Source organism: Scyliorhinus torazame, chromosome 4, assembly GCF_047496885.1.
Source record: "Scyliorhinus torazame isolate Kashiwa2021f chromosome 4, sScyTor2.1, whole genome shotgun sequence".
Taxonomy (NCBI): Eukaryota; Metazoa; Chordata; class Chondrichthyes; order Carcharhiniformes; family Scyliorhinidae; genus Scyliorhinus; species Scyliorhinus torazame.
Genome location: NC_092710.1, coordinates 274,219,256 through 274,240,642, shown reverse-complemented (window position 1 = coordinate 274,240,642; position 21,387 = coordinate 274,219,256). Strand labels below are relative to the sequence as shown.

General features: G+C 49.5%; 1 long non-coding RNA gene across 1 annotated transcript in view; it reads left to right on the top strand.

Annotated features, from left to right (window-relative positions):
- The window catches only part of LOC140411732 (uncharacterized), a 105,321-nt gene that overhangs the window by 54,280 nt on the left and 29,654 nt on the right, over positions 1-21,387 (top strand). Inside the window, exon 3 of the long non-coding RNA XR_011940973.1 lies at positions 5,280-5,419. This is a non-coding gene — a long non-coding RNA (uncharacterized lncRNA). The remainder of the gene's footprint in view (positions 1-5,279; positions 5,420-21,387) is intronic.

Sequence of the window (21,387 nt, the reverse complement as noted above, 5' to 3'; positions counted from 1 at the left end):
AAATTCCAGTGTTTTAGTAGACATAAATGGTCTCAATCAAGGCTATTGGCCTGTTTCATTGCAGGTTAAAGGCTAAACACCAACTTTTAAATTGACACGAGCTGGCATTAACAGATTCGCTGATCATCTGGGCTGGCTTCATCCTTCAAGTATTAAATTGCAAGGTCCAGGTCTCACAAACATTTCAATAATAATAATCTTTATTAGTGATACAGGTAGGCATTAACTCTACAATGAAGTTACTGTGATAATCAAAGAAGGCAGGTTAATTGCCCCTCTTAATACAAGGAGCAACAGATTGTGCTAGATTCTTTCGAGAGAGGATGGGGCACTCTGAAAATCCCACCTCCAGCGAACAGTGTGCCGTGCCTCCTGCCACTGGGAAACATGCGGTCGGAAGACTGGAGAATCCCACCCATAGTGATAATATAGCAGTTTGAATGAACTACCAGAGTAACACGACATATCTAGATAGGATATGCCATGTGTAACAGAAGCCAACACCCATGCCACCAGAATATGAAATGTGCAAGTGCTGGTTCTGTACTTGCTGCTCTCTAAATAAATGAGGCCTGGGTGTCAAAGTGGATCAGACCTCAGGGTATGGAAAGCCTTTGGTCAGAAAGCACAAGCACTTCTCTTGCTGTCCAGTCAGAGCTCACCGAAGCTGAAAATCCTGTCCAATAATTGAAGACTGAGGGGAGATTTAATTGAGGTGTACAAGATGATAAAAGATATGGACAAAGTCGACGTGGAGCTGATGCTTCCTCTTGTGGGGCATTCTAGAACAAGAGGTCATAGTTGGAGGATAAGAGGTAGCAAGTTCAAAACAGAATTGAGGAGAAACTACTTCTCCCAAAGGGTTGTGAACCTGTGGAATTCGCTACCCCAGAGTGCGGTGGATGCTGGGACAGTGAGTAAGTATAAGGAGGAATTAGGCAGATTTCTAATTGATAAAGGGTTGAAGAATTATGGGGAAGGGCAGGACTGTGGAGTTAAGGCCACAATGAAATCAGCCATGATCAAATGGCGGAGCAGACTCAATGGTCCAAAAGGCCTAATTCTGCCCCTATATCTTATGAATTTATGAGCTCATAAGTACAGATTAAAATTATTAAAAGGGGCATTGCATGGTTACCCAGGATTAGTGGAAAATGTGACTGTAGCATGGTAATGAGACAAAGAACAAAGAAAAGTACAGCACAGGAACAGGACCTTCGGCCCTCCAAGCCCGGGCCGACCATGCTGCCCGGCTAAACTACAATCTTCTACACTTCCTGGGTCCATATCCCTCTATTCCCATCCTATTCATGTATTTGTCAAGATGCCCCTTAAATGTCACTATCGTCCCTGCTTCCACCACCTCCTCCGGCAGCGAGTTCCAGGCACCCACTACCCTCTGTAAAAAGCTTGCCTCGTACATCTCCTCTAAACCTTGCCCCTCGCACCTTAAACCTATGCCCCCTAGTAATTGACCCCTCTACCCTGGGGAAAAGCCTCTGACTATCCACTCTGTCTATGCTCCTCATAATTTTGTTGACCAGACTTGACCATATTGACCAGACTTTGGGAGGCTTGGTTCTTGAGCTGCAGAGAAAATCAGCTTGCATTCCCTATTCTGGTTGATACCCTGTGATACTTATGAGAAATCTATGCGTGTGGGCATCAGGTAACAGCAGATTGTTCTGAATAAAAGCAAAATACTGCAGATGCTGGAATCTGAAACAAAAACAGAGAATACTGGGGAAAATCCAGCAGGTCTGACAGAATCTGTATGATGAGAAAACAGAGTTAATGTTTTCAATCCATATGACGCATCTTCAGAACTAAAGAGAGGGAAAACTGTGTTGGATTATGCACAGAATAAGAGGGGGTGGAAGAGTGATTAGTGAGAGCTGGGAGAGACTAGAAAGTACTAAACATGGATTCATCGCGAAAGGATGAGGATTTCCGTAGAATAATTAAGAAGGAACTGTTGCCGCTGGGTTGGCAATCAGAGGTCACCATTTTAAGGTGATTGGCAAAAGTAAAGATGTTAGTCTTTTATACAGCAAGTTGTTGTGCTCCAGATTACACTGTCTAAAAGGATTCTGGAAAAAGATTCAATGGTGACTTTCAAAAAGCTAATTTTTAGATTAAAAAGTAGAAATGGAAAAATTGCAGCGCTGTAGAGGAAGAGCAGCACAGTGGGCCTCATTGGACTGCTTTCAAAGAGCTGATGATCTGAATGACCTCCTTCTGTACTTTTTCATTCTATGATTCTGTGCTTCATGGGCACATGAGAGCAATCTGTCGGTGAAATCAATAAGAATTAAAACAGTTAGCCAATTGAAAAACACGGCAAAGAGCCAATTACAACAAAGCCAAGAAATTGCCTCAAACATATGGGAATGTTCTTTTCATATCTCTTTGCACATCTGGTGGGTTGGGGGGAAGCTGCGAAAAATGGCTTTCACCTACAGACTTAGAGTAATAGAGTTTTACAGCACAGAAAGAGGCTCCTTGGCCCATCGTGTCCATGCTGGCCATCAGGCACCTATCCTAATTCCATTTTCCAACACCTGGCCCGTAGCCTTGTATGCAATGGCATTTCAAGTGCTCATCTAAGTACTTCTTAAAATTTGTGAAGGCTCCCGCCTCTACCAGCCTTTCAGGCAGTGAGTTCTAAATTGTAACCGTCCTCTGGGTTAAAACGTTTTTCCTCACGTTTCCTCTAAACCTCCTGTCCCTTAGCTTAAACCTATGCCCCCTGGTTATTGATCACTCTGCTAAGGGGAAAAGTTCCTTCCTATCCAGCCTATCTATGCCCCTCATAATTTTATACACCTCAATCGGGTTCCCCCCTTAACCTTCTCTGCTCTAACCATCTTCCATCGGGCAGGAGATACAGAAGTCTGAGAACACGCACAAACAGACTCAAAAACAGCTCCTTCCCCACAGTCACCAGACTTCTAAATGACCCTCTTATAGACTGACTTCATTAACACTACACCTTGTATGCTTCATCCGATGCCAGTGCTTATGCAGTTACATTGTATATGTTGTGTTGCCCTATTTTTGTATTTTCTTTTATTCCTTTTTCTTCGCATGTACTTAATGATCTGTTGAGCTGCTCGCAGAAAAATAGTTTTCACTGTACCTTGGTACACGTGACAATAAACAAATCCAATCCAATCTAATCCAATCCAATCTAACCTATCCAGTCTCTCTTGATAGCTGAAACGGACCAGCTCAGGCAACATCCTGGTGAATCTCTTCTGTACCCTCTCCAGTGCAATCACTTTCTTCCTATTGTGTGGCGATCAGAACTGCGCACCATAATCTAGCTGTGGCCTAACGAGTATTTTATATAGCTCCACCATAACCTCCTACTCTTATATTCTATGTCTTGGCTAATAAAGGCAAGTATGCCATATGCCTTCTTAACCACCATATCTACCTGTCCTGCTACCTTCAGGGGTCTATGGACATGCAGCCCAAGGTCTCGCTGTACTTCCTAGGGTCCTACTGTTCATTGTGTATTCTCGTGCCTTGTTAGTCCTCGCAAAATGCATCACCTCACACTTCTCAGTGTTAAATTATCTGGTTGTTCAATTGATATATGAGTGGAAATGAAGCAAACCGCATACTAATGATTACATTCTAGACCACAATACACACCACTCGTACCCTATTGCCCTCTACACCTTCTTCCTCCTCCGACTTGCCTTCCTCCTCCACAGAGGATGCTCTGTGCTCTGTACCTTGCTCCTCCTGCAGCTCCAAACCCTCACTTCAGCGTTTTGGCAGGATCTAGCACACAGCAACCATTGTGGAGACTCAGGCTGGCGTGGACTGAAGGGCAGTTCTAAATCTGTTCAGACACCTGAAGAAGAACATCAAAATCCGGCTGCTTTGTTCTAAGATACTCCTGGAGGTCATAAGGCGCTCAGTGTATCTCTCCTGTGACTCATTCCTTGGCTTGTTGAGGGTTGATATCAATTAAGAATTTCCTTGCAGCCAGTTGGTATCTCTGCTTTTGGCTGTGAAGAGATCAGTGAGGGCAGATTGAAATTGACAACTTGCCTCTCCTGAGGGAGTTGCCGGTGCACAGGCAGCCTGATGCGCCAGATTAAAATATGGAAGATGTCAGGTTGAAATTGGCTTTCCAAGTCCCCACATGCTTACCAGTTTTAATACCCCCCACTACATCCAAATCTATACACTCCTCCATGACTATGCATAAGAACTGAAAGGCTTTTAGAACCACAGATTTCCTACTGTGCAGAAGGGGCCCATTCAGCCCATCGAATTTGCACCGACCCTCTGAAAGAGCACACTACCTAGGCCCACTCTCCCGCCATATCCCTGTAACCCTACCTATCCTGCACACCTTCGGACACTATGGGGCAATTTTAGCACGGTCAAACCACCTAACCTGCCCAGACGTCAGGAATCATTTCTCATCACATTTGAAATGAGGGTACATTCACGTATGGTGAGGGCTCGTAAATAAATGAATGTGGTGGTGGACTTTCTCAGCGAGCTATGAAAGTTGGGCCCAGGAGGGGTTTGCGGCCTACATTGGTTTCATCGGCGTGGTTTGGCTGAACAGATCCCCCTGCATAACTCTTGGAAGGATGCCTCTGAAATGTGCAGATCGCACGCTGGAATTTCCATGGCACTGTCACTCTTCATTTCAATGATGCCTTTTGAAGTGGCTGCAAACTATGGCACTCAGCAGCGTTGCCTTGGGTTGCATAAGGTTCCTGAACCCAGGCAAGGTGTCAGCCAAATAGCTTCGGAACCAGGGAGGAGAGGGGGGGAATGAGGTGAAATCCCGATATGAATATTCCAGCTTCCTTTTTTCTTTGGCTGAATCTGCACTAGCAATGAGAAAGGATTATTTCAGTTTAAAATGATTGAAATGGGACTCTAGATTCTTTCCAATTCAAGATTTTTTTAAAAAGTGGAAACGCTCTGGAATAACATCTGGAAAGAGAAGTGTCTATCTGCTTTTATGCTCTGTGGCTCCGTATATTTCTCTTATTCTAAAGAAATTAATTGACTCACAGCCAGCTGGATGTGTGGGGCGAGGGTTCAGAGTGTGTATCCTTCCCCATTAGACATTCTCCTCACATCTCAGATTAAAAAAATATTTGTACTGCTGGAATCGCAAGCTGATATTTTGCCAGCAAACATTAGCCTATTTTATAATTGTTGGTGAGGACCTGAGGGAGCTGCACTCAAACAGATACTCATGACCTCCACTGATGAAAGTTATTTATCTACTTAACTAGGTACAGTCTAACCCAATGAAGAGTGAGAGCAACAAAGCACCCGGGAGCTTGCTAAACAACGGGATCAAGAGTGTGTCTCCTTAACAAATGAGACTTAAAGATTGGTTAAGAAACAGAGCGATGACCTAGAAGCAAAAATGGTGAGTTAGAGTTAGAACAAGTACAGAAAGAAAAGATTGCAAAATGACACATAAAGGCAAATAGCAAATGTTATGTTGTAAAGGTTTGTTCTGTGCCTCACAAAGAGGGCTGCAGGCTTGTGTAGTTGAACATTATGGAGGGTATTTTACACCCCTGTTTTCAGCAGGTGGGAATAGTTGTGGGGGGGGATACTCGAAGTAACTTTAACGCTGGTGGGATTTCCCCGCTCAATTGACCTTGCCCACTGCCAGTTACATAACCATACATTACCATATATATATAACAGGTCTCTCCCCCCCCCCACCCCCCCCCCCCCCACCCCCCACGGTATGACGTTACATTGGCGGGATCTAGTGTTGTCAATTTTTGCCATGATGGAGGGCCTCTTCATTGTGGTGAGAATCTGGGGAGAGGTAGCAACCTGGTGAGACTACAACACAAGGCTACTTGCGAGACCGTTGAAGTAGCGTGCGATAGATGGAGCGAATTGAGTCCACAACCAAAATATCAGGGGTGCGCCTTTCCCACTGTGTTGCACCCGGCGATGATCTGGGTGCACGGGGAGCATTGCTGGAGAGCCGTGAAACCTTGCGCAGGTCACCAAACCAGTGGTACCGGCACAATCTTGATGATTCCCATATTTAAATGAGCCATTAGGCGGCATGGTGAAACAGTAGTTAGCACTACTGCCTCACAGCGCCAGGGTCTCGGGTTCGATTCCGAACTTGGGTGATTCTCAGGTTGCTCCGGTTTCCTCCCACGGCCCAAAGATGTGCAGGTCAGGTGGCTTAGCCATACTAAGTTGCCACTTGGTGTCCAAAAGGTTAGGTGGGGTTATGGGGATAGGGCGGGGTCCTGGGTAGGGTGCTCTTTCGGAGGGCTGGTTCAGACTCGATGGGCCGCAAGGCCTCCTTCTGCACTGGAGGGACCCTATGGATTCTATAGATTCTATGAAACGACTAAGTGTGGGTGAATCCATTGTGTCTGTGATCTTGTCTGGCAATGATTCTACAGACCTACTGGTGACTTAGCCAGGACGCTGATTTATTAATGTACATGTGGTATGGTCATGATTGGAATTCAGTACAGACCAAGTTATTACAGAGTTACATTAGACTCTCCTTAATCTACCCTTATGTGCGACTGTCCTTGTGCACACCTTACAACCTTTTGGTGGTAGCCAGATGTCACCCGACTGATGTCTGAGACCACCTGCTAGTGGGAGGTCACACTGCCGAGTACATGGCCACCTGCTGGTGGGAGGTCACGCTGCTGAGTACATGTAATATTATCTACAGGCATATCACTACAGAATACAGGTCTGTGGGTACGATCTAAAAGCCGCACTGCACTCTATAAGTGTGATATATCTGCAATCTGTAAGTTTGCAGCTGATACGACTGTGGTGGGCCGTATCTCAAACAACGATGAATTAGGCTACAGAAGGGAGATAGATCACTTGGTTGCATGGTGTACCGGAAACAACCTCTCTCTAATTGTTGGAAAGGCCAAGGAACTGATCATCGACTTCAGGAAGCGTAGCATGACACCACCACCCCCCCCCCCCCCCCGGTCTACATCAATGGCTCCGAAGTAGAGATGGTCGATAGCTTTAAGTTCCTGGGGGTCAGCATCACCAACAGTCTGTCCTGGTCCACTCACGTTGATGTAACAGTCAGAAAGCCCAACAATGTCTCTACTTCCTATGGAAGCCAAAGAAATTTGGCATGTCTGCATCAACTCTCACAAACTTCTACAGATGTGCCATAGAGAGCATCCTATCCAGCTGCATCACAGCTTGGTATGGCAACTGCTCGGTCCAGGATCGCAAGAAACTGCAAAGTGTGGTGAACTCAGCCCAATGCATAACACAAACTTGTCATCCTCCCATTGATTCTGTATATACCTCCCACTGCCTCAGAAAGGCAGACAGCACTGTCAGAGACCCCTCACACCCAGGCTTTGCCCTCTACCAAACCCCTCCATCAGGCAGAAGGTACAGAATCTGAAGATCCGCACATTCAGAAATAGGAATAGTTTCTTCCCCACAGCTACTAGACTCCGCAACGATTCCCTCTCAAACTGATCTGTTCCCTGTAAGAACACTATTCACAACGCCCTATGCTGCTCTTATTGGCCTTGTTTCGCATTGTAACCAATCACTATTTGTTGATGTACCATTGACAGTGTACTCTGTCGATTATTCTTTTGTCTACTATGTACGTACTGTGTATGTTCCCTTGGCCGCAGAAAAATACTTTTCACTGTGACATGTGACATGTGACAATAAATATCAATCAATCAATCAACTTGATTTGGGACGTGATGCGACCGGTAAATCACACAAGAGAGACTTTCCAAATGGATCCCCACCACAATAGGCATGACCCAGATTTGCAGCTTCAAGTGTGCAGTCAGGCTTACTTGAATATGCTCTCGACAGAATTTCCCAAGGCGCGGGATTAAATCCCCACGTTGCGGAGACCCCGAGCAAGCGCCATTTGTCCACCAACGTGAACCAGGGGGAGCGGCACTTAGGGGCTTGTCCAAGGCAATCGGAAGTCCTCGGGTGGTCGGCCTCTGGACAGGGTGGCACCCTAGCACCCCGTGTGACACCTGGGCACTGTGGGACTGCCAGCTTGGTGGATTGGCTATGCTAAATTGCACCTTAGTGTCCAAATGGTTAGGTGGGGTTATGGGAATAGGGCAGGGTCCTGGGTAGCATGCTCTTTTGGCGGGCAGGTTCAGATTTGATGGACTGAATGGCCTTCTTCTTGGAAGTGCCACCTGGACACACTGGCACTGCCACCCAGATGCCACCCTGGCACTTCCAGCCTGGCAGGGATTTTGCCTGCACCGGGGATTGGGCCCGGGTGATCGCTGGGTGGGGTGCGATTTGCTCAATAACCCCGTTATAGGTGAGTTGGGGCATGCTGGAGGCCGCAGTGGAGGGAGGAGTCTAGAGATTGGGGGGCCATTTAGTGGTGCCCCGATCTCTTCCTGTACTGGTGAGCAGAGATCATTAGTGCAGGAAATGAGTCTCAGTGGGGCGTTCTTCGCTGGGGCCCCAAAATGAAGCAGAGTTACATTTAATAGCTGGGTTGTTTCTCGGCGCTACCCGACTTAACGCGCTTGACACGGGACTCTATTTCATTTCTGTTGAATCATGTCTTGGATTTCACTCAAAAAGTCGGTGGGAAACTGAAGGGGAGGTCAGTAATGGTTTGCTTTATTCACAAAGTTAATTATAGATCAACACAAATCATCCAGGAATTTGTAGTAATTCACAGCTCACATTGTAGCTAATCATCAAACTGTTGAATGTTTTACATATTAATGACATTGTGTGACATTAAACTCACTGTTATTTCTCCAGCAAATTCTGATGCTTAATATCAGTCATAGGATCCTGGGGACAATATACCTAAGAAGGCACTTGTGTCCTCCAGCCATTACTGCTCCCTGTTTAATTTTCCAGTTGCTGCCTAACTAAAATCAAGGGATTCCAGTTCTGTGGGATTAATAGCCTGAATAGGGGACTTAGTCGCCTTAAGTGAAGGAGCAGTGGAACCAGCCTCAGGAAAGACAGTGGGACTAGCGTAATGAAAAGTAGCCCAGGGTACAGGAACATATTGATCACGTTGTAGGATTAATGCTCTGTAGGATTGGATTTTCATCCTTGAGGTGGATATCAGGAGTTGGAAAAATTCTCTACTCAACCCGTTCACCTGGGGAGAAAGTGCCCGGAAAGACGGGATTTTCATTCCGGGGGTGGAGGGGGTGTGCCGATGTGCGCTGCAGTTCAGCCTGCTGACACCAGAAAATCTTTGGGGGCAGCTAGGGGGTGTGAAGGAGGGCTGTTTGAAAGATTTGTCTTCATGCTGTCGGACTTTGTTCTGATTGTAATTAAAAAACCTCAGCACCCTCTACACCCCTCACACTCCCTCACCAACCATCCTATTCCAGGTGGAGAGCGATGCGTTGGACTTTGCGCTGGCCGCTACACTCAAGCAGGCGGGCAGGCCCGTGGCTTTCTTCTCCCGTACCCTCCATGCCTCCGAAATTCGACACTCCTCCGTCGAAAAGGAAGCCCAAGCCATCGTAGAAGCTGTGCGACGTTGGAGGCATTATCTGGCCGGCAGGCGATACACTCTCCTCACTGACCAACGGTCGGTTGCCTTCATGTTCAATAACACACAGAGGGGCAAGATTAAGAATGACAAGATTCTGAGGTGGAGGACCGAGCTCTCCACCTACAACTACGATATCTTGTACCGACCGGGGAAGCTCAATGAGCCCCCAGATGCCCTATCCCACGGTACATGTGCCAGCACACAGATAGACCGACTCCGGGCCCTCCACAATGACCTCTGTCACCCGGGGGTCACCCATTTTTTTCACTTCACAAGGCTCACAACCTGCCTTACTCCATCGAGGAGGTCAGGACCATGACCAGGGACTGCCAGGTCTGCGCGGAGTGCAAACCGCACTTCTATCGGCCAGACAGAGCACACCTGGTAAAGGCCTCCAGCCCCTTTGAGCGTCTCAGCATCGACTTCAAAGGGCCCCTCTCCTCCACTGACCGTAACATGTACTTCCTCAACATCGTTGACGAGTACTCAAGATTCCCCTTCGCCATCCCATGCTCTGACATGACCTCTGCCTTCGTCAGCAAGGCCCTGCACAGTCTTTTCACCCTGTTCGGGTTCCTCGCCTACATCCACAGTGATCGGAGTTCCTCCTTTATGAGCGACGAGTTGTGTCAGTTACTGCTCAGCATGGGCATCGGCTCCAGCAGGACGACCAGCTATAACCCCCGAGGAAACGGACAGGTGGAGAGGGAGAACGCGACGGTCTGGAAGGCCGTCCTTCTGGCTCTATGGTCTAGAAGTCTCCCGTTGGCAGGTCGTCCTCTCCGACGTGCTCCACTCCATCCAGTCGCTCCTGTGTACAGCCACTAACGAGACTCCTCATGAACGTATGTTTGCCTTCCCTAGGAAATCCAACTCTGGGGTCTCGCTCCCATCCTGGCTAGCAGTCCCAGGGCCCGTCCTTCTCCGGAAGCATGCGAGGAGCCATAAAACCGACCCCCCCGTCGAGAAGGTCCTGCTGCTCCATGCAAACCCACAATATGCCTACGTGGCACACCAGGACGGGCGGCAGGACACAGTCTCCCTTCGAGATTTGGCATCTGCAGGTTCCCCAGTGACCATCACCACCACCTCTGCCCATACACCGCCCCCCCTTCACCGACTCAACATCTGGGTGAAGAAGAAGAAAACACACTTCCGGACGCGCAGGTCTCGACACTGGTGCCCACACCACAGCCGGGACTGAGGCGATCACGGTGGAAGGTCAAGGCCCCCAACAGACTTGACCTTTAAGACCACTTCACCCCAGCCGGACTCTTTTCTTAAACAGGGGGTGAATGTGGTAAACCACGGTATTGCATTGTATGGCATTGTGCTGTATTGTACATGCCTGGGCTTGTCCAGGCTGGCTCCACCTGTGGCTCCTCCCCTCAGGCTTATGTACAAAGGTGGCAAGTTTCCGCCTCTGACCCAGTTCGGGTCCAGAGACAGGAGGCTTGCTGTTTAGTGTATTAATGTCTAAGTTACGTTCATCACACGTCGTGTGTTTATTGATAGCATATCAACATGGTAGTGGCAATAGGATTTATCAAGAAAGCTTTTCTAAAAATAGTCATTCATTGATAACTTTCTGCTTTCTTACAAAACAAATTTCTTTTACTACAGGTTAAAAAAGTGTCAATCATACAGGCTCTTTAAAATGTCAATAGCTGAAATTGCTTGAAAGCTTGAAAGAACTTGAAACCTCTTTATCTTGTGTAGGTAAGCTTTTTATGATTGACAACAGAGATCAAAGAGTCAGAGTTATCTGTCAAGCAATGATTTTCCTTGGGTTCAGGTATTTCAGCATTCTAGTGGATTTCTGAGCTCAGCCAAGAATGCATAACGAGACCAGTGGGGGAGAGCCGATGGGATCCAGGAGCCAGTGCGGAAGAGTCAGAGGCTAATGAGGGAGCACCGGAGGCCAGAAGGGGCGAGCCAGAGAACAGCAGGTAGATAGGCACTGATTTCTAGGAGTTTTGGGGGATAATTGATAAAAGGTCAGGGTGGCAATTTAGCCTCATCATGTCCTATTTTTGAACCGATTACCGCCTGGGAGGTAGCTGGGAGTGTGCCAATTAGTAATAACAGATGATTGACTGCTGCATCCACCAACTGCAAGTTGTACTTTAAGAGGTAGTTGCATGGTAACCACAAATCAGTACTGAGAAAGATGGCAGACAAGTTCTTTGAGCTGCGACACGTTCAACCAAACTTCTCATTGAAAGATCCTGGGTGGGATTCTCCATTTCAGCCACGTGGAACACTATCGATTCCAATGAGAAACGGTGGCAGATTCCCCGGTTCTGCGTTTGACACTCAGGAGGCTGACAAGATGCAGCCGCGTAGACACACTTCACTCCCCACACACACCATCCCAGCCAACAAGATGGCAGCGAGGAGAGCAGTCCCGAGGTTTACCGATGCTGAGCTTGAGACTCTCTTGGATGTGGTGGAGGCACGGCAGATGACCCTGTACCCCGGCCCGGGAAGGAGGTAGCCAACCGCCGCCGTTCGCTGTGCCTGGGTGCAGGTGGCAGAAGCTGTCAACGTAGTGGGCAATACCATCCGGACCGGCCAGTGGTGCCGGAAAAACTGCACGGCCTCCTCAGGGAGGCCAGGGTGAGTAAGCAGCACTGTGCCCCTGACACTAACTCCCGTAATGCGATCGCCCCCTCACCCGAGGGTGGCCGCACCCCTGCCCTACACCACATGTCGACACCAATACCGGCTGCCATGGCCGGCTGACCTGACCACTGAGGCCATCAGCAAGCCCCCCCCGGACTGTCTTACATTGCTGTTTTCTGATTGCCCCCCCCCCCCCCTCACTCCAGCAGAAGGCTGCGCATAACCGCCTGGAGCGGGAGAAGATAGGAGAGGGACTGCTGGACCTGCAGTCCCTCACAGTGGCAGAGCAGAGGGCCCTGGACCTGGTCGGTAGACCGAAGGAAAGTGAGGTCACCGAGGTGGAGTTAGGCCGCGTGAGACCCCGCTTAGTTGCTGTTCCCCAGGTTACGTGTCAACCCCCGCCCCACAGCACCCTCACCCTCACACCACCCTCACCCCCACTCTCACCCACCACCTCCAGTCCTACCCACAGCCCCCCCCCCCCCCGCCCCCCCCCTCCCCCCCCCCCCCCCCCCCCCCCCTCCCCCCCCCCCCCCCGGCCCGTCGTCTACTCATGTGTCTTGTCTTGTGTCTTGCAGGACTTGCTGGAGATTGGACGGGTCCGCCTGACATCCCCACCCCAAGCCAGTGCCACAGCTGGGGCCCCTCCCGTCCTCCTCCCATGAGCCGAGCAGTGACAGGGATGTCAGCTCGGACACCAGCCCATCGTCCGAGACTCAGGAGACGCCGGAGCTCGGGTCGGAGGATGACCCTGGTCGAGACCTAAGCTGGCCTCCAGCTGGTGGGGAGCCTCAGGGCTAGCTCCGGTCGCATCCCCATTCCATAGAGTAGCCCGGGGGCCATTGGCCACCCGAGGGAGGAGGAGGTGCTGGGGCCCGTGCCGGTGACTCCCGCAGGGGAGGTGCCGGAACAGCACAGCACCTCGGACTCCCCCCTTCTGTCCCTGGTGGGCAGCGGGCAGAACAGGGTGGCACCACATCAACCGGGACACCCGAGAAGCAGCCGGGACCATCCAGTTGTGGCCGCCCCAGGGGATGCGCACCAACAGGGACCCTTGTCGCAGGGCAGGAGTCTCAGCAAGCCGTCTCCACTCCTGCTGTACCGTCTGGGGAAGCACCAAGATGTAGTGTTAGGGACCGTAAGGCCAGAAAGTTAGACACCAGTTAAGTTGCCGCGGATACAGGGCACAGTTTAGTTGTAGGATCTAGGGCAAAAGCCTGCAGATATTTGTTCATATTAAACACCTGTTACCACTGTTACAACCTGCCACGGTGTGGGGGTGGGCTAGCCTGGGCCGGCCAGGGAGATGGGGAGGGCGAATGGGCAGTCATTTTGGGTGGGCTGGGCTCCCCACCCTCCCCCCGACTGTCCCCACCCTCCCCCCGACTGTCTCCACCTCAGCTACATGATGGGAACTGTCAAGATATGCGGACACACACATAATGATATACAGACAAGCAGCTAATGGACACAGAGAACAGGACACGACCAATATGCAGGCAGGACACTCAGGGGTGGGATCTGACTATAAAAGACACGAGGCACTCGCATTCTGCCTCTTTCCACTGATAAACATCTAGAGAGTCAGTCAAGGGTGTTGTTACAATCTCACACCTCCACCACGTGGCTAAGAGCTAGTCTGGTTCAGTCAGACAGAGTAACCACACTTACGTTAGCAGAGAGTCGCACTCACAGAGAACTGTGCTAACTGTGCTATTAGTTCAATAAACCTGATTGAACTAACTTCAAGGTCTGGAGTATCTTTCTGATCTAAGCTGCATCCAGTTGCAGCCAGTGTACCTAACACGACATGATACCAGGAGACTACTAAGTTAAGGTGGCTTACCTCAGTCCTTTCCATGACGACCAGCAAATGTATCCCGGCACCATGGAGAAGATTCAGGCTCCTCACCAGCTCAGGACCTCCGGCAATCTCAGTGCCAACTGGCGGATATTCAAGCAAAAGTTTCTGCTGTACATCGAAGCTTCAGACCTCGAGGGTCCGCCTGCTAGCTTTGTCCTGCAACTTTGGTGATATTGCTGACTCCATGATCAGAGACCAAATCGTGTTTGGAGTTCACTCTGATCCTCTGAGGGAGCAGCTCTTAAAAAATCAAGCATATGACCCTGCCAGTCGCGATTGAAACATGCAGTGCACGAGCACGCAAAGAATCGGCATTCCCAACACAAATTGGCTGAAAATGAAAAACTTGCCTCCCACGAGGCAGGGAGTGTGCAGGCCATCTCCCGGATGCAGCGCCTCAGCATTGAAGACAGCGGCCATCTCGCGCGCTTTTCCCGGAGCCCCACTCGTGCGCGATGCGAACGGGATAATGAAGCTGCCGACACCCACACTGCGCACGTGCGATGACGTACACCGCGTCACGACGCCAACGTCATGACGTGTCCGAACTGCGGCAACGCCCACTTAAAGAAACACTGCCCTGCAAGAGGCAGGTGATGTTTAAACTGTGGGAAGCCAGGCCACTATGCAGCCTTGTGCAGGTCTGCACCACCAGTCAGAGGCCAGCGCTCCCAATTCCAGAATGTACAAAGACGATTACAGGATTCTAATCCTGGCAGTACAACGGATCCAGAGGACGATGCCTGGAGTCCACCTATCGAGTGGGCATCAATACCACATGTGAACATGCCACATCTAACTCATCTCGCATTCAGTCCATCTTCGCTGTGGATTCGGAGGACGAATGGCGTGCGGTGATGCAGGTCAACCGCAGCTCCATCCAATTCAAGCTGGACACAGGTGCTTCTGCCAACCTCCTCTCACAGGCAGACTTCAAATGCATCAAGAAGCCCCCCAAGGTCCTTCCAGCTGCCTGCCAGCTCCTGGACTGTAACAGTAATGCCATCACGGCACTGGGGTCCTGCCATCTACTCGTCTCCAGCCGGAGTATCCATGCACAGCTAAGGTTTGAAATTGTCAAGCCGGACAGGGCATCCCTACTGGGCGCGCATGCCTGCAAAAAGCTAAACCTGGTGCAGCGGGTTTATTCAACGACATCCTCCAACGTGGATCTTCAAGCTGGCATTGACGACATCCTCGCTCAGTATCCAGATGTGTTTGAACGGATGGGCACTTTGCCATATCGGTACAAGATCCTATTGCGACTGATGCCAAGCCAGTGGTCCATGCACCACGCCGGGTCCCGGCTCCGCTGAAGGAGCGCCTGAAGGAACAGCTCAAAGAGCTGCAGCAGCAGGGGATCATTTCCAGGGTAACCGAACCGACTGACTGGGTCAGCTCGATGGTGGTGGTTAAAAAACCCTCTGGAGACCTGCGCATCCCAAGGACCTCAACCAGAATATAATGCGAGAACACTACCCCATCCCGAAGCAGGAGGAACTCACCAGTGAGATGGCACATGCACGGTTTTTCACAAAGTTAGATGCGTCACTTGGATTCTGGCAAATCCAGCTGGATGAGTCCAGCAGAAGGCTCTGCACCTTCAACACACCGTTTGACGGACGATAGAACGTGCTCCTGTGGGCAGGAGTCAGATGTTGGCTTATGATGTGGCACATCAGAGCTCATCGCAGAGCGGGTTGTCATCAGCCTCCATCCCATGGACCAGACTCGCTGTTACTGCCAACCCACGGCCCCCACACAGTAGTATGGCCCCCCCACCCCCGCCCCAGTCGGTGAACCCGGAGTCTTCCCAGCGATGGCAGCAAATCCCATTGCCGGGGTATCTTGGTGCGCTCGGTCCACATTGATGTGGATGTATTGAGCCGCCTTGGCATAAAGGTCTCCGTGTGGCGGAGGGTGGGGTGCGGGTGTAGGTGGGGGTTCACCCATTCAGCCAGTGTCACTCTGCAGAACCAGGGCCCAAGGTGGGTGGTCAGTGGGTGCGCAGCAAGATGGTTGCGGTAATGGCACCCCTTGCCTTGTCACCGCCCATCCAATGGGGGGGTCACCGCAGCAGCTCGACACCCCCACCCCACCCCACCCCCCCAACCCTCCCACCGCCGGCTCTAGCAGGGGGCCCCCATACCCACACCTGGTGTATATTCGCTATTTAAATTCCACCTTATAGCTGAAAACATTGATTGTTCGAGCCCAGTGTGCATATGAAAATCAGTGAAGCTTGATCTTACCATTGTGCATTGCACAATAAAGTTCGAATGGAATAGAAAATTCTGGGATGCTGTGATAAAATAAGCCTTCAATCAGTTTTTTCAAGAACATGAGGCAGAAATATCATTGAAATAAAAGTCTCTGGTTTGTAACAGCTGTCTTCAAAAATTGGGGTCCGAGATTATCATGGATTATCATAGAATTTACAGTGCAGAAGGAGGCCCTTCGGCCCATCGAGTCTGCACCGGCTCTTGGAAAGAGCACCCTACCCAAGGTCAACACCTCCACCCTATCCCCATAACTCAGTAACCCCACCCAACACTAAGGGCAATTTTGGACACGAAGGGCAATTTATCATGGCCAATCCACCTAACCTGCACATCTTTGGACTGTGGGAGGAAACCGGAGCACCCGAAGGAAACCCACGCATACACGGGGAGGATGTGCAGACTCCGCACAGACAGTGACCAAAGCTGGAATCGAACCTGGGACCCTGGAGCTGTGAAGCAATTGTGCTATTGATCCTGAGGCGAAGTGTTGACACCATCGTAAACGTCATCACATGGCCTCAGGAGCAGCGATTCTGACCCCTACAGGGGGCCAGCACGGCACTGGAGCGACTCACGCCGTCCACGACGCAACATGGCGTAGGGCTACAGGGGCTGTCGCGGAACAAGAGGCCCCCAGACCGAGAGGCCGGCCTGCCGATCAGTAGGACCGGATCGCAGGCCAAGCCACAGCGGAAGCACCCCCCCCCCCAGGGATCGGACCCTCCTCCCCCCCCCCCACCAGGCTGCCCCTGGATCCATTCACGCCGAGGTCTCGCCGGGTAAGACCAGGTGTGAACGGCGCCGGCGGGACTCAGGTTTTTTTGTACGGCCGCTCGGCTCATCCCGGGCTGAGAATCGCCGGTGGGGCTCCGCAGAGCGGCCTCCGACCGGCACCGCGCCAACCGCGCCTGCGCCAATTCTCTGCGATTTGCGGCCGTCCCTGGCGATTCTCCGGCCCGCCCTGGGTGTCTTAATAGGGTTGCCAACTCTGACTGGACACATCGCATGACCGTTAGCCTCCATTTATCCCTCCCACAAAATCCTTCCATTGGTCAACCAACGTAATGGAGCCCCACCTTCCCACGTCTTTTCAATGTGCCCTGCTTTTGACTTTTTCAAACTCTGGTCACCCTACTATGAACAGCAAATAACTGTAATGTTCTTTAGATGAGGAACTTATCTGGTCTGGCCTCTTTGTAACTTCAAACCCACAGCAATGTGGGCTCAAACTGACCTCTGAACTGGATGAGCAAACATGCTGGTTGTGAAGGAGCAGCTCACTGTCACCTGCATCTAGCCAATGATGCTCATATCTGTGAATGAATTTAAAAAATGGCTGTGGGACTCATCTCAAGAAAAGAGCAATGGGATTGGCAGTTACAAGATTGTGGAACCAGCAGCTGGATTCTTTGCCGGCGGGATCCTCCGTTTCGTCGGCAGTGCACTCACACCCACTGATTTTCCGATGGCGAGAGGGTGCCCACAATGGAAAAACCCATTGCCCAGCTGCCGGGAACGAGGATCCCAATGCCGACTGGGGTGCACCTCACCAGAAAACGGGTGCGGCGGGACGGAGAATCCAGCCCCTCATGTTTTCCTGGCCAGAGGCTTCCTGGCTAGGGGATTTCCTGAGTGGCTCCCAGGCTTTTCCAATGTCATTTACAAAAACTTTTCCAACCAGGAAATTTTATCGTGGCCAATCCACCTACCCAGCACATCTTTGGGTTGTGGGGGTGAGACCCACGGGGAGAATGAGCAAGCTCCACACAGAAAGTGACACCTGGGGCTGGGATCGAACCTAGGTCCTCGGCACTGTGAGGCACTGTGCCACCGTGCCGTGGGCTTTTCCAATTTCACGGCTCTCATTTCAATAATGACTTCACATTATTGGAGATTTCACTGGACTAAGTAGCCAGAGAATTTCTAAATGGCCACGTTTGTTATAAGAAATTTTTATGAACATTTTCTTTTGTTTAGAAATTTTGTTTAGACAAGACATTCCCTCGAGTTTCCTGACCAACTGTAGCAATCATTCGATGAATGTTGTACCAAATTGCACTTCTCACAGGCATATTAATAAATTCTGTTGCATGTGACCACAATTCAGTAAGTTTTAAAGTGCTGGTGGACAAGGATAAGAGTGGTCCTAGGATGAATGTGCTAAATTGGGGGAAGGCTAATTATAACAATATTAGGCGGGAACTGAAGAACATAGATTGGGGGCGGATGTTTGAGGGCAAATCAACATCTGACATGTGGGAGGCTTTCAAGTGTCAGTTGAAAGGAATACAGGACAGGCATGTTCCTCTGAGGAAGAAGGATAAATACGGCAATTTGCGGGAACCTTGGATAACGAGAGATATTGTAGGCCTCGTCAAAAAGAAAAAGGAGGCATTTGTCAGGGCTAAAAGGCTGGGAACAGACAAAGCCTGTGTGGAATACAAGGAAAGTAGGAAGGAACTTAAGCAAGGAGTCAGGTGGGCTAGAAGGGGTCACGAAAAGTCATTGGCAAATAGGGTTAAGGAAAATCCCAAGGCTTTTTACACGTACATAAAAAGCAAGAGGGTAGCCAGGGAAAGGGTTGGCCCACTGAAGGATAGGCAAGGGAATCTATGTGTGGAGCCAGAGGAAATGGGCGAGGTACTAAATGAATACTTTGCATCAGTATTCACCAAAGAGAAGAAATTGGTAGATGTTGAGTCTGGAGAAGGGTGTGTAGATAGCCTGGGTCACATTGAGATCCAAAAAGACGAGGTGTTGGGTGTCTTAAAAAATATTAAGGTAGATAAGTCCCGAGGGCCTGATGGGATCTACCCCAGAATACTGAAGGAGGCTGGAGAGGAAATTGCTGAGGCCTTGACAGAAATCTTTGGATCCTCACTGTCTTCAGGTGATGTCCCGGAGGACTGGAGAATAGCCAATGTTGTTCCTCTGTTTAAGAAGGGTAGCAAGGATAATCCAGGGAACTACAGGCCGGTGAGCCTTACTTCAGTGGTAGGGAAATTACCGGAGAGAATTCTTCGAGACAGGATCTACTCCCATTTGGAAGCAAATGGACGTATTAGTGAGAGGCAGCATGGTTTTGTGAAGGGGAGGTCGTGTCTCACTAACTTGATAGAGTTTTTCGAGGAGGACACTAAGATGATTGATACAGGTAGGGCAGTGGATGTTGTCTATATGGACTTTAGTAAGGCCTTTGACAAGGTCCCTCATGGTAGACTAGTACAAAAGGTGAAGTCACATGGGATCAGGGGTGAGCTGGCAAGGTGGATACAGAACTGGCTAGGTCATAGAAGGCAGAGAGTAGCAATGGAAGGATGCTTTTCTAATTGGAGGGCTGTGACCAGTGGTGTTCCACAGGGATCAGTGCTGGGACCTTTGCTGTTTGTAGTATATATAAATGATTTGGAGGAAAATGTAACTGGTCTGATTAGTAAGTTTGCAGACGACACAAAGGTTGGTGGAATTGCGGATAGCGATGAGGACTGTCAGAGGATACAGCAGGATTTAGATTGTTTGGAGACTTGGGCGGAGAGATGGCAGATGGAGTTTAATCCGGACAAATGTGAGGTAATGCATTTTGGAAGGTCTAATGCAGGTAGGGAATATACAGTGAATGGTAGAACCCTCAAGAGTATTGAAAGTCAAAGAGATCTAGGAGTACAGGTCCACAGGTCACTGAAAGGAGCAACACAGGTGGAGAAGGTAGTCAAGAAGGCATATGGCATGCTTACCTTCATTGGCCGGGCATTGAGTATAAGAATTGGCAAGTCATGTTGCAGCTATATAGAACCTTAGTTAGGCCACTCTTGGAGTATAGTGTTCAATTCTGGTCGCCACACTACCAGAAGGATGTGGAGGCTTTAGAGAGGGTGCAGAAGAGATTTACCAGAATGTTGCCTGGTATGGAGGGCATTAGCTATGAGGAGCGGTTGAATAAACTCGGTTTGTTCTCACTGGAACGAAGGAGGTTGAGGGGCGACCTGATAGAGGTCTACAAAATTATGAGGGGCATAGACAGAGTGGATAGTCAGAGGCTTTTCCCTGGGGTAGAGGGGTCAATTACTAGGGGGCATAGGTTTAAGGTGAGAGGGGCAAGGTTTAGAGTAGATGTACGAGGCAAGTTTTTTACGCAGAGGGTAGTGGGTGCCTGGAACTCGCTACCGGAGGAGGTGGTGGAAGCAGGGACGATAGTGACATTTAACGGGCATCTTGACAAATACATGAATAGGATGGGAATAGAGGGATTCGGACCCAGGATGTGTAGAAGATTGTAGTTTAGTCGGGCAGCATGGTCGGCACGGGCTTGGAGGGCCGAAGGGCCTGTTCCTGTGCTGTACATTTCTTTGTTCTTTGTTCTTTGTTTCAAAATAAATGCCAAGGTAATACTGTGGGTTAGCACTTCTACTAATGGATAGAGAAAGGAATTTTATTTGAACTCGTTAACTTATTAATGAAGGACAGCGTAATTTTAACTGCCACAGATGCTGAGAGTTAAATCCAAGCTTTCATTCCACAGTCCGATCAGCACATCTGCATTGTGTGTCGTACTGGAACTAATTCAAAGCTTGCACATCAAGAGTCAGGACACCACAATCAGTAAATTCTGGAAAGATAAACAAATACAAAACAAAGACACATGGTAATCTAATAGCATTGCCTATGTTGCAGTAATTCTCACAAATCAAGTCAATACTTAAGAGAGAATCTGGGCCAACACTTCAAACAACCAGACTAATGTAAAATAAAATCAGCAGCTGATGCATCCGCAACCAAGTTAATGAGGTTAATGATTTTGAAAAATCAATCTAAGTTTTAATATTCTCCCTTCCAGAGGTCTTTATTCATAGAACTGGGGCTTCATTTTCCATTGATTTCAAAGCCAAGTGGGTTCTGTATTGAGTTTAAACTGTGCAGGTGCAAACTCCCCTCAGTAACTTTCCAATGGTACTGTATTCAGGACAATATTAGAAGAATAGCAAACTAAAAGACTATCGCTAAAAGGTAACTAAAGTTGGTTAATGCTTACCAAAAGTAAATTGGGTGACCATTGATAGCAAACG